Genomic DNA, 14,758 nt, shown 5'->3' on the forward strand with positions numbered 1-14,758 from the left:
AGCTCATAGCTCAAGGATCAAGGATATGAAGCAGAGATCAGAGGTAACTGTTGTAGACATGTACTGGCTTCCATAAGTAGTCCTTCGTGTAGGATGGATTGTGCAGGAGGCAGGGGTCGGGCAAAGTGCAGACAAAGCAGGACTTAAATTACTAGGCATGCCTAGGGTCTCATGGGACTACTCGAAAAGCCAGGTCTTAAGCTTCTTGTGGATGTCAAGAATTTAGGAGGAGGGTCTTACGTATGGCGGCAGGTCTACCATGCTTTAGGATTGATGTAGGAGAGACTCAACTGCTGAATCTAATCTTCCATAATCTTCTCACATGCTACAACTATGTAGATGACACACAAATACTACTTAAATCACAATGCCCCAAAAACATTGAAAACTCACAAATCTTCAGTTGCCTCAGAGCCGTTGATCAGTGGATGACCTGGAGCCATCTCAAACTAAATACCTCCAAAACAGAAACACTCATATGTGGTGACTGGAAAAATTATGACCCTCTGTGCGTCTGGCCTGACGATCTCGGACCACCTCCTCAATTATCCAAGGAAGTTAAAAACCTAGGAATCACCATGGATTCCAAGTTAACTATGAATGCCCAAGTGGACAAATTAGCACAAACAAGCTTCATCACCTTGAAGACTTTATGACGCATCTTCCCCCACCTCGGATCTCCACACAAGGTGCAAGCTACTATCTCGCTTGTACTATCCAAACTGGATTATGCCACCATGGATCATCTCTATCTGTTATGAAAAAACTACAACGTATCCAGAATTCCGCAGCCAGGCTACTATTACATGTGAAGCCGCAAGCCCACATCTCCCATGTCTTGAGTGCACTACACTGGTTACCCGTTGCCAGAAGATGCACTTTCAAGCTGCTTTGTATCACCCACAAAGCTATACATGGAACAGGACCGCTTTTTATCAGAAACAAAATTACCAAATACATACAACAAAGAAACTTCCGCTCAAGATTGGCACCCCGCCTTAGAACACCACCATACAAGAAAAAGAAGATAGGTAGTACATCCTTCTCCGTTCAAGCAGCCAAACTATGGAATTCATTACCCCCAACTATAAGAGCCACAGATAACTTTCTTCTCTTCAAAAAAACTACTCAAGAGTTGACTCTTTCCTTCATAACCACCATATTCAAACAACTATGAACTGCATATGCCTATGTTGATAAATATTTTTCTCAGATTATGTGTATATTTCTAGTTATTTATAGTTTCTTTAGGAAATATGTATTGCTACTATGTTATAACAATAAAATACTCACACACTCTTTAAACCTGTTTGACTGAGTATATTTTACCCATGGTTCTAATTATGTATTGTATGTGCATATGTGTGTGTATTCATGTGTGTGTGTGTTTGTGTGTATGTGTATATATATATATATATATATATATATATATATATATATATATATATATGTATGTGTATATGTTGTTTCTGTGCTTGGCATGTTCGTGGATCATTCCATGGCTCCTGGGTGGGTTGCTATACTAGATATCTATGAATTCTTGCTCTCATCTTATCACACTTGTCTACCCATCATCATATGTCATGTCTCTATCAAACTATCCTCCATTCTCACTCTGACTCATCCCAAATCCTTTCTACTACTTTCATCTCCTAAATAACTCTGCCTAAGCTCTTCCCTCCGCTTCCACATCTAACTCACCAAACCTCACTCTACTACCGTGACCTCCCACACAACCCTACTAAATTCTCCCACATTTATCTCACCCTGCTACTATGCTCTCCCTAACCCTTCCACATACTCTTCCCTCCTCCACCCCCCTTTACTCATCCCAAGCCTTTGGGTTGAGTAAATTAAGGATATACTCCCTATTAACACTTCTGGATTTCTTTCCTCCTCCTCCCCTCCATTACTCCAGTCAATCTAACTAACAAACTCTCATATCCACGGCTCAAATTAACTCATAATAATACTAAAACTGTACTCATTATTTCCTGATACTAATGCATCACTAATTCTTATTGGGTTCCAGAGTAGCGTGCTACTCACCGAAAAGCGCTTCGACACCTCGTCAGGGGTAGTAAGTGCTATATAAATACAATTACAATACGATTACAATACAATATCATAAGAATCACAATACTCTAAGGGCCAGATGTAGGAAGGGTTTTGCGACTCGCAAACGGCGAAAAACGCCGTTTGCGAGGTGCAAAAGCCTCTCCGCGATGTAGAAACGTATTTTGGGAGTCCGATCCGACTTGCAAAATGCGTTTCTGACTCGCAAATAGGAAGGGGTGTTCCCTTCCTATTTGCGACTCGCAACGCGCTGTCGCAAAATGAAATCGCAGTTACCATCCACTTGAAGTGGACGGTAACCCATTCGCAAACGGGAAGGGGTCCCCATGGGACCCCTTCCCCTTTGTGAAGGAACACAAAAATATTTTTTCAGAGCAGGCAGTGGTCCAATGGACCACTGCCTGCTCTGAAAAAATCCGAAACTAAAGGTTTGGGTATTTTTTTCCAAGTGCAGCTCGTTTTCCTTTAAGGAAAACGGGCTGAAGATGGAAAAAAAAAACAGCTTTATTAAAAAGCAGTCACGGACATGGTGGTCTGCTGTCTCCAGCAGGCCACCATCCCCGTGAGTGCCCAGACTCGCAATGGGGTCGCAAACTGCGACCCACCTCATTAATATTAATGATGTGGGTCTTTGCGACCCCCATTGCGAGTCGCAGAAAGTGTCTGAGACACCTTTCTGCATAGCAAATTGTGACTTGCAATTTGCGAGTCGCTCGGACTCGCAAATTGCAAGTCGCAATTTGCTTCTTTCCTACATCTGGCCCAAAGTTACTAAAAATAAAGGTAATTTATTTTAGTGACAATGTGCCAAAAATATCTCTGAGGATATACTCCCTTAGGAGGTAAGTAAAATACACAAAATATACACATAAACCAAAATCAGGTAAGTAAACAGTTAGAAAAGTAGTGCAAACATTGTAGAATACTATAGGATGCAATAGGCCTAGGGGCAACACAAACCATATACTAAGAAAGTGGAATGCGAACCACAAATGGACCCCAGGCCTAGTGTAGAGTGTAGAGAGTCGCTGGAAATGTAAGAAAACACTGGGGTGTCCCAGATACCCAAATCCAAGGCCCTGAAACGTAGGAGTAAAGTTCCCCTACTACCCCAGAAACACACTAAAGTTGTGATAGGAGATTCTGCAAAGACCACAACTGACTTCAAAGCACTGAAGACGGATTCCTGGACCTGAGGACCTGCAAAGGAAGGGGACCAAGTCCAAGAGTCATGAAAGTGTCCGGGGGGCAGGAGCCCACTAAACCCTGGATCAAGGTGCAAAATGACTGCCTCTGGGTGAAAGAAGCTGAAGATTCGGCAACAACGGAAGGTGCCAGGAACTTCTCCTTTGCACAGAAGATGTCCCACGGCGTGCTGGAAGATGCAGAGTTGTTTCCACACAGAAAGACCGCAAACAAGCCTTGCTAGCTGCAAAGGTCATGGTTGAAGAAAATGGGTGCTGCCAGGGCCCAGGAAGGACCAGGAGGTTGCCCCTTTGAAGAAGAGACAGAGGGGGCGCTCAGCAACGCAGAGCCCATGCAGAAGAAGGCAGAAGTCTCCTTGGAGGGGGACAGAAGTGAGATCCTGCAGCCCGTCTCCCTTGGGGTTCCACCCTACAGGACATCTTGCAGGCCATTACATCCACTCAGAGGCCCTGGAAATGGAAATAGACACTCTGGGAACTGACCTAGGGCTCTTAAGAGATGACCATCAATGACTAACAGGGAAGGTCACCTTGGCAGAAAGAGACCTGGCTGAAGTACCACCAGTTTTGTCTACAGTGAATGAAAGGCTCGCCACCATGTTAGCGAAGGTGCAAACGCTCGAGTTGCGGGCAGAAGACCTGGAAAACAGATGGAGTCCTAATAACATACAAGTTGTGGGCCTTCCTTAGAGAGTTGAAGGAAATAACATGTTGACAATTTAGAGGTATGACTACGAGGGGGAAGCAGCTATAAAGGAACGATGAGTGTTTGTCAGGAGGTCCAAGTTCTCGGATTCTGCACGATGCTGATAAGGGTCCCACTTCCAGGCAACACCAAAGTCAGATGCAGTTATGGCGCTGAACTTTAGAGGGGCCCGGCCGGGGGAAGGGGTAATCGGGAAGGAACAGCCAGGAGGGAGATCTGAAAAGGAAAAGGTTAACACAGAACATACAATAAACGGTTTCACAACAATAATTCACTGTCTCTCAAAGATCTTACTAATTTCTATTGCTATCAGAAGAAACAAACTTCCTAAGTATATATTTTTGAAATTAAATTCTGCACGACTCTTACTCCAGAGATCCAAAAAGCTGTATATCAAAACATTCCACAAAATACCTTGCCTTATGATCATTAAAAAGAAGATGACACTAGTGTTTCTTTAATGTCACTCATGCGGGATGAAAATATAATATTTGTCTTTTCTCAGAATTTAACTTACTCGAGTTTCAACAAGACAATGTTTAAGAAAGCACAATGTCACTTTCTATTTGTTGAGAAATAACACAGAAACTCCAATAACACTGTGGCGTGGAATTAGCGCATTCACAACCTAAGACGATTACACAATTTTCTAAGCAAAATATACAATAGCAACCATGTAGCCAACTTCAAAAGAAAATGCCCGGGAGAAAGTGGTTAATTTGAATCACACATAATACAAAAGCTGAAAGAAACGATGTTGCTAAGCAACATACTCGTAACATTTCATTGTCCAAATAGACTCCGAATTCGGAGTTCACAGAAAGGGCAGGAATGCCCTAAAGGAAATTTCTCACCGCCGCGAGCCGGCCGCTCGCCAAAGGAAAAACAGGCTTGATGAAATCCAAACAGCAGCGTGGAAGGCACTCGCTCTCCACAGGCGCTCAGAATAGGAAGCGTCGGTTGAACGGGTGTGGCAGGTATTTATAGCCTGACCACACCCAAAGTAATTATCGTCACAGGAGGCTGGGAAATGAAGTCCTTTCTGACTTCCTGGTTCTATTTCTACGGTGATGTGTGCGATCAAATGATGAGGGTGTAGAGGCTACACCTAGTGTTTATGGGTAATGATCAGAACAACGATACCACCAATGGCCCAATCGTTTAGGAAGGTGACTTTTACCACACAAGGTGTGTGGTTTCACAGAAATGGTGGCTGCAACATATAGGCAATTGCGCCCACGCTCCACTAGGGTCCTGACAGGACACCCTCTCCCCAGGCGCGGACCTGGTTTATTGGGATAACGAAGATGAAATTGACATTAATCGTGGGGCATGGATTTGTGAAGCAGGTTCCCAAGAGTCCTCCTCGGAACCGTAACCTTTCCAAGCTACAAAATACCATAAGGAATTACCACGGAACCGAGAATCTCGAATGGATCGTACTTCATATTTCCATTGATCTTGAACAAGAATTGGGGGTGGAGGTGTGTTACGCTTTGTTATGGCAGGTTTGAGTGATGAAGTGTGAAAAACAAAATGAATCCGTAAGGAAAGGGGTAGCATCAATTTGTATGTTACAGGGTTGAGGCGTCGGAGAATTTCATAGGTCCCTATGAATTTTGGATGAAACGCACTTTTGTCTTTGAAAGTCAAATTTTTTGTGGATAACCAGACCATGCATTTCACTTTGTATTCTGGGCCGGGTTGGTGTTTCTTGTTGTATTGTTTTTTTGTATCTTATTTTGGCCTGTTGAAGATTTTGTTGGAGTTGTAAGTGGACATTTTTTAAATGTGATAACATCCCTTGTACTGCAGGCATTTCTTGTATGGAACTTGGTAAATCAACTGGTAAGATACGTGGGTGTTGACCATAAAGACCATAGACTGGAGTGTTTTTTGTTGAAGAATGATAAGAATTATTATAGGCTAGTTCGGCAAGCCAAAGGAGCGTTGGCCAAGAAGAAGGAGCTTCTGCTGCATAACAGCGTAGGTATTGTTTTAGAGTCTGGTTTAATCTTTCAGTCTGGCCATCAGTTTGTGGATGGTGACTTGTAGATAGATTAGAATCAATATTTAAGGCCTGGCACCAATTTTGCCATAAATGCGCTGAAAATTGAGATTATCTGTCGGACAGTATAACCTTTGGGAGACCATGGAGACGTACAATATTTTGCAAAATAAGATTAACTAGGACACTTGATTTGGGAAGTCCTTTGCAGGCGATAAAATGAGCATATTTAGTAGGACGATCTATGACTACTAATAGTGTGTTAACATGGTCGACTTCAGGGAGACCTGAAATGAAGTCCATTGAAATATGTTCCCATGGGTAATCAGGAGTTGGTAAAGGTATTAACAGCCCCTTTGGTTTAACACAAGAGCTTTTACAACATGCGCAAATCTCACATAATTCTGCCATTTGTTTAATATCCTTGATAAAAGTGGGACACCAAAAATATCTTTTCATAAGTTCTAGGGTTTTTTGGGGTCCTGGGTGGCCTGCTACTGGATGTGTGTGCAACCATTGGAAAGCTGTGCATTGTAACTCTTTAGTGGGTAAAAAGATTTTAGAATTATAAAAGGGCAATCCCTGTCGTATTGAGTAATCAGTGCCTTTTTTAAGCCAAGTTGGCCACTCCGTGACGTGGAAATGGGTATGAATGGAATCAAGGAATTCGTCAGCAGCTATTAAACATATAACTTTAGAAGGATTAATGATTGGCATTGGTTGAGGTTTTTCGTGCACTAACGTAGAATCTTGTCTGGTTAAAGGATCGGCTTTTCTGTTATCACTACCTGGTCTGAAAGTAACAACAAGGTCGAATTCAGCGAAAAACAACATCCATCTCAATTGTCTAGGAGTTAACACTCGGGCTGAACTCATGAATTGTAAGTTACTATGATCTGAATAGACTGTGATTAGGTGGACTGTTCCAGATAAATAATGTCTCCATTCCTTGAATGCTTCATGTGTTGCCAACAGTTCTTTCTCTGCAATAGTATAATTTTGTTCTGCTGTGTTACGTTTCTTGGACATATAGGCCACAGGATGCATTTGTCCTGTAGTAGGGTGTTGTTGTGAAAGAATGGCCCCAATTGCCACATCGGAAGCATCCGCTTCTACAATAAACGGATCCGAAATCCGTGGACGAGCTAGGATAGGAGCAATGGTAAAGGCTTGTTTTAACATCTGAAAGGCTTCTTCAGTTTGTGATGACCAACGAAAAGGGGTATTTTTGCGAAGTAATTTTGTAATGGGGGCCACCTTTTGGGAAAAATGATCAATAAAACTCTGATAAAAATTGGCGAAACCCAGGAAACACTGGACATCTCAAACAGATTTAGGTGTTGGCCAATCCATGACAGCTTGGATCTTTTGTTCGGTCATTTGCATCCCCTTAGGCGTTAGAGTGACACCCAAAAACTCAACTTCTTCCATATGAAACTCACATTTACTAAGTTTACTGTATAGATGATGTTTTTGCAGAGTTAAGAGTACCTTCTTCACGTGTTCTTCATGGAATTCCTTTGCACTGGAGTAGATTAGAATGTCATCAATGTAGACATTGACGAATAGATCTAGGTATTCTCTTAAGACGTCATTGAGAAAATATTGAAATGCAGCAAGAGCGTTACAGAGACCGAAGGGCATTACTTGATATTCAAACAAGCCATAGCTTGTTATGAAAGCTGTTTTCCATTCGGCTCCTTCTCGTATACGGACCAGATGATAAGCCCCTCGGAGGTCAAGTTTGGTATAAATGACAGCATCCTTGACTTGATCCAATAGTACGGGAATTAAGGGCAAAGGATATGTCTTTTTTATAGTGATTTTGTTCAGGGCTCTATAATCAATACAAGGTCTCAATTCACCATTGGCTTCGGGAACGAAGAACAGGGGGGAGGCTGCTAGAGAACGTGATGGTCTAATTAAATTGTTTGTTAAACATTGGTCAAGATATTCCCATAGATATTGATTTTATTTTTCAGAAAGAGCGTAAATTCTACAATTAGGGATCACAGATCCTGGCACCAAATCAATTTGACAATCATAATGTTGATGGGGTGGTAGCATACCAGCTGCTTGCTCACTAAACACATCTGCAAATGTGGCATATTGAGAAGGTAATGTTATTGTTTTTTCAGCGGCTGTAGCTATCTGTTGGATAAACTGTTTAGTGGAAAGACAAGTTTTAGAGCAGCGAGACGATGAGAAGGTTAGAGTGTTCTTTTTCCAATCTATGTGTTGGTTATGTAATTTTAGCCAAGGCATACCCAAAATGAAACCATATTGAGGGGCTCTGATAACATCAAGCTGTAATTGTTCTAAATGTTGGTGGCCATTGGAATTGTAACATGTCATTTGAATTGGGGTAGTGTGAGAGGTGATTGGACCTCCAGCGAGTTCACTGCCATCCACAGCCTGTACACTTTCCGGTATTACCTTCTTTTGACATGCGAGTTGTAATCGATGTGCGGTTTGAGAATCTACAAAATTTCCAGTGGCTCCTGAATATATTAGAGCAAAAGCCTCCTGCCATTTATCCATAATCAAAAGCTGTATTGGAATACGAAAATGTCTATTATGTTGATTTGAACAGGAATGTACAGAAGGGATTGTAAGAACACCCAAGGGATTCCCTTCTCTATCTCTTGGGTTCACTAGTTTTCCTCACAATTTCCTACAGAAGCAACTTGACTCTTGGTATTAGCAAAATAATCAGTTTTGCTTTTAGGTTTAACTGAGCAATCTCTTACGAAATGTCCCTTCTTTCCACAATATAAACACAGACCTTTGTGACGTCTTTGTTCTTTTTCCTCTTTGGTTAACAGTTGACGAAGTGTTCCAATTTCCATAGGTTCACTAACAATATCCGAGGAGGTGGAGGAAAGAGAGGGGAGATATTTGTCTTGACGCCAAGTACCGCGATATGGTCTTTTCTTATCTCCTTTTCTTTCAGAAAGTCTATGATCAAGTCTTAGGGTTAGATTTATCAGATCTGTACATGTTTTAGATTGAGGGTCGATTTGAGCTAAAACGTCTTAGTTCCTCCTTAAGGCCTTGATAAAAAAGTGAAGCTCTCTTTCCTTCGGGCCAAGCTGTTTCAACCACCAAACGATTGAATTGTGAGAGATAAGAAATAAGGTCCTTGCTTCCTTGTCGTAGTTCCAATAGTTCTTTATCAGCCGACATGGTGACTGCTCTTCGGTCAAACACTTTCTCAAATTCGTCAACAAATCGACGCCAATTGTAAAGCAAAGGACTATCTTGTCATACTAGGGGAACTGCCCAATTGGCTGCGTCTCCTGACAAGTAAGAAATCAAAAAGGCAATTCTAGACTGTGGGTCAGGGAAAGCAGCTGGACGACAAGTGAAATGTAGCTCCACTTGGGTAAGGAATATCTGGACGTTGTTGGCATCTCCAGAAAACCTTTCAGGGGCGGCCAACGGTATCTGCGTAGGAACATTGACGGATACATTGGTGGGAGATGGAGGTAAACGTGGCAAAGGTGTCACTCCAGGACCATCCACCTTGGCTTGTAATTGAGTGACTTTGGTAACTAAGGCTGCAGTGTAATTCCTGGAATCCTGTAACTCCTTTTGTAATTGTGTTAATGCCTGCATCACTGTGTCTAAGGTAGTCATCTCGCCAGCTATCGTGCAGATCAAGAGAAGAGAAAACTCGTGGGCTTCCTATTCTGTCAGAAGGTGCAAGTTCTCGGGATCTGCACAACGCTGATAAGGGTCCCACTTCCAGGTAACACCAAAGTCAGATGCCGTTATGGCGCTGAACTTTAGAGGGGCTCGGCCGGGGAAAGGGGTAATCGGGAAGGAACAGCAAGGAGGGAGATCTGAAAAGGAAAAGGTTAACACAGAACATACAATAAATGGTTTCACAACAATAATTCACAGTCTCTCAAAGATCTCACTAATTTCTATTGCTATCAGAAGAAACAAACTTCCTAAGTATATATTTTTTAAATTAAATTCTGCACAACTCTTACTCCAGAGATCCAAAAAGCCGTATATCAAAACATTCCATAAAAATACCTTGCCTTATGATCATTAAACAGAAGATGACACTAGTGTTTCTTTAATGTCACTCATGCGGGATGAAAATATAATATTTGTCTTTTCTCTGAATTTAACTTACTCGAGTTTCAACAAGACAATGTTTAACAAAGCACAATGTCACTTTCTATTTGTTGAGAAATAACACAGAAACTCCAATAACACTGTGGCGTGGAATTAGCGCATTCACAACCTAAGACGATTACACAATTTTCTAAGCAAAATATACAATAGCAACCATGTAGCCAACTTCAAAAGAAAATGCCCGGGAGAAAGTGGTTAATTTGAATCACACAGAATACAAAAGCTGAAAGAAACGATGTTGCTAAGCAACATACTCGTAACATTTCATTGTCCAAATAGACTCCGAATTCGGAGTTCACAGAAAGGGCAGGAATGCCCTAAAGGAAATTTCTCACCGCCGCGAGCCGGCCGCTCGCCAAAGGAAAAACAGGCTTGATGAAATCCAAACAGCAGCGTGGAAGGCACTCGCTCTCCACAGGCGCTCAGAATAGGAAGCGTCGGTTGAACGGGTGTGGCAGGTATTTATAGCCTGACCACACCCAAAGTAATTATCGTCACAGGAGGCTGGGAAATGAAGTCCTTTCTGACTTCCTGGTTCTATTTCTACGGTGATGTGTGCGATCAAATGATGAGGGTGTAGAGGCTACACCTTAGTGTTTATGGGTAATGATCAGAACAATGATACCACCAATGGCCCAATCGTTTAGGCAGGTGACTTTTACCACACAAGGTGTGTGGTTTCACAGAAATGGTGGCTGCAACATATGGGCAATTGCGCCCACGCGCCACTAGGGTCCTGACAGTTTTTTGCCCCGGAGTGAGCCCATAGAATACCTGCAAAACCCCCAGTCCCAGGGGCACTGCCGCGCCTTGTCGTGGCCCACCTGCATGTACTACAAGGACCATAACCATATCTTGCATCAGGCCCAACTCAAGGGTAAACTCCCAGTTGAGAACTGCAAAATGAAGATATTTCCTAACCTATCTCGTGCGGTGCAATTCCAATGTTCCAATTACCTGGAAGAAAAGAAGAAACTCCGGCAGTTGGGAATCCCTTATGCCATGATGTTACCAGGATAGTTCTGGGTAGTAACCCCTGACAGTTGTTGATGCTTAACATATACTAAAAAATTCTAAGTAAAATCCTAGCCTCTAGGTTCCTCCCGTTGATACATCCATACCAGTCAGGATTCATCCCAGGCCGGAGCACAGCACTGAATGTGGGGCATCTCTTGCAATTGATAGAGGCCAAAACCTATGACTGGGGTGGCAGTGTGTTTGCAGTTGACATTAAAAAGGCCTTTGATAGTCTAGAATGGGATTTTCTATAAGGAATACTGACTCACATGCATCTAGGGAGAGGCTTTCTATCATGGACTAAATTGCCCGAAACAGACTCAACGGCTAGAGTCCTCACAGGCCAGACCATATCTGAAAGCTACAGCATATGGCAAAGGACAAGACAGGATTACTCACTTTTACCTTTGCTCTTTGCGCTGGCCATGGAACCTTTGACTAGCCTGACCAGAATGGCCAATTGGTACTGGGGAATGTGGATTGACAACTTGTCATTGCATAGCATTATATGCACATGATCTACTGATTATACTCAAGGACACAGAGACTGATCTTTCAGGGGCCAGGAGCATGCTGGAGGAGTTTGGATCCCTGTCAAGTCTGAGTGTCACTTAGCAGAATCCAGATTTTTCAAGACGGATGGGAATCACGGGGCACCAGAGAGAATGGGAGTCCTGCAGTTGGAGCCTCGCTTCCGGTTTTATTTGGGGGTCAAGATTTTTCATTACCCATCTGACCTGGTTGAGGGGAATTTGGGTCTAGCTATAAGACTATTGAGGGTGCATACCGACTTCAGGAAGACACTACTGTTATCAGTGGTGGGGTGAGTAGCACTACTGACGATGGTGGATGGTGGTTCTCCCCAGATTGTTATAATTTTTTGTGACAGTCCCAGTGTAGGTACCTTGGGTCATGCTTCAAGAAATGGATTCACTGATCACTGCGTTCATATGGGGTCTGGACCGCAGTCGGGTGGCCCTGTCCACATTACAATGTGGTCAATAAAAGGGGGGGCTGGCAGTCCCCGAATTTGAGGCGTACTATCTTGAAACACAGCTGCATTGGTTTACACAATGGCTGGCGGGTAGGCAGTCTCCGGGAGGGACATTGGGACTAACTGTCCTACACCTTAGCAGACTAACAGGAGTACTGCTGAAAATGGGGGGCCTGCCCCTCAGTTGAAATTACTAGAGAGTTCACAGTAATAAGGAGGTGCTGGAACACGTGCTTCCAGAGGGTGTGCAGCCGGGCCCCTTACTTGCCTGATTTTCCCATGACAATGCTCATTTTTTTGCTTCATGGTGGATACTTTGAGGGTGGGGGGTGGGGGGGTAATTGGGCTGAGTTAGACAAATGGGTAGCAGAGCAGCAACAAAAGTGGGTGACCTAGTCCTGGAGGCATAACTCCTACCATTTGAGGACTTTTGCACGGAGTTTGACCTCCTAGAGGGTCACTTCTTGCTCCACAGAGCAACGCTGGTGGCCATCCGTAAACATTAGAATACAGGTACCTCTGAGCCACGGCCACACAGATGTTGCCAATACACAGCACTTCCCTCAGGCACATTTACAGCAGTCAAGTGTTTATATACAGCACTGTGAGACAACACACTCCAGCCCCTGGAAACTGACTGTGCGTTGGGAAGAAGACCTAGGGACGCCCATAATGAAAAGATTGAGAGGCTATCCTGGAAAGAGTCCCTAAGTAATCTAGAAATACCCAATTCAAATTGATAATTTATTACATACTTCATAGGGCATACCTCACACCTGGGCTCATTAATAAATATTTTCACATGCCTGATGCAGCCTGCCCCAGGTGCAATGCAGTGGGTGCTGAGCTCCTACACATGATGTGGTCTTGTCTCTCATTACCCACTTTCTGGGTGGATGTAACGTGGGTACCCGCTGTTATCAAGAAAGATGTCCCTTGCTCCCCTGGTCATTGCTGAACTGGTTTTCTTATACTTCAAAAATCAAATTCACTAGCAAAGTTCAAGACCTGGCACTAATATTGGCAAAACGCAAAATCACAAGAAACTGGAAAGCCCCAGGGGGAACTCGAGTGGCTACCTGGTGCAGGGAACTGGAGAAATGGGCAGAATATGAGGGTGGAGTCCTGCTGAGGGAAGCATGAAGCGGCATAGGGACAATGGAGATTGCCTGACCTGGGTGACCTTGGTTGATAGCATGAAAGACCCAGAACCTACCTCTCCAGGGCCTTCACCCGGGGGATTTACTGCACCTGACAATCCTTAGCAACTGAGAACCATCCAGGAAGCTACCCAATAAAATCATGAGACCCACATGATGCAATGTGGAGTGACAATAGAGTACCTCAGAGATCTGAACCCTAAGACAGGTAATCCATGGACAAGAGGTAGTGATATTATACTGGTACAATGCACAGTCACGGCTCGTGGAGAAGTTGGAGTGGGGGGGACAAAGTTGAGACAATTAGGAAGGGTGTTCTTTGGTCCTGAACTACGTAGATGTCTTAATGTAACATTATCAGGAAGATATACCTGACAATTGTGCACTGAAGCCAAGTAAAACCCAATAAAATTTGTTTGCAACAAAAAAGATTTAAGTTTGTGTTCTTGCTTCAGCAGTAATATTTTCTCTACAGAAGGGGGTGCCAGACAACCAAGATTCCTCATACTCTGTGCTGAAATAACTAAGGGGGTCATTCTGACCTCGGCGGTAAAAGGCCCTTACCGCCGGTCAGAAGACATAACACCGCCGCGGCCGCGGTTAACCGCCACGGTCATTCTGACCCACAACGGCCAAACCTCCAAAATTCCGTCCTCCACTGCAGGCCGCCACATCAGCGGGCAGCGATAAACTGGAGATGACCAAACCTCCACCGTCACGCCAACAGAAATACGCCCATGCCATTACGACCCACGAATCCACGCGGCGGTCATTCAACCGCAGTATTCCATTGGCGGTACACACCGCCGCGGTCAGAATACACACACATCACCAAAACCCAGCCACATTGGACAATTTGAAATACACACACCTGATACACATACACACACCACTCCCACACAATCAACCAACTATAAAACACACACCCACATCACCCACAAACCCCTGCGACCAGAATTACTGAGAGAAGGAGAGAGAGACACAGCAGACAATTCAAAGCAAGACACACTGAGGCACACTACACCATCAAACACACCACATAGTAGCACAAAGCACCACTCACCAACATACTTATCATCACATACACCACCCCACACCACACCCACACCACCCCATGGCACCCCAAAGGCACCCACGCTTTTCTGACCAAGAACTCCGGGTCATGGTGGAGGAAATCCTAAGAGTGGAACCCCAGCTCTTCGGCTCGCAGGTGCAGCACACCAGTATAGCTAGGAAGGCAGAGCTATGGCAGCGGATCGTGGACAGGGTCAACGCGGTGGGACAGCATCCCAGGAATAGGGAGGACATACGCAAAAGATGGAATGACCTACGGGGGAAGGTCCGATCGATGGTCTCCCGGCACAACATCGCGGTCCAGAAGACTGGCGGCGGACCCCCACCCACCCCTCCCGAATTCACATTGTGGGAGCAAGACGTCTTGAA

At 44.0% G+C, this 14,758-nt stretch overlaps 1 protein-coding gene across 1 annotated transcript in view; it reads right to left on the reverse strand.

Annotated features, from left to right (window-relative positions):
• LOC138259764 (uncharacterized) overlaps positions 1-14,758 on the reverse strand; it is a 607,309-nt gene that overhangs the window by 321,025 nt on the left and 271,526 nt on the right. The window lies entirely within an intron of this gene.

The sequence above is a fragment of the Pleurodeles waltl genome, chromosome 9, assembly GCF_031143425.1.
Source record: "Pleurodeles waltl isolate 20211129_DDA chromosome 9, aPleWal1.hap1.20221129, whole genome shotgun sequence".
NCBI classification, from domain to species: Eukaryota; Metazoa; Chordata; class Amphibia; order Caudata; family Salamandridae; genus Pleurodeles; species Pleurodeles waltl.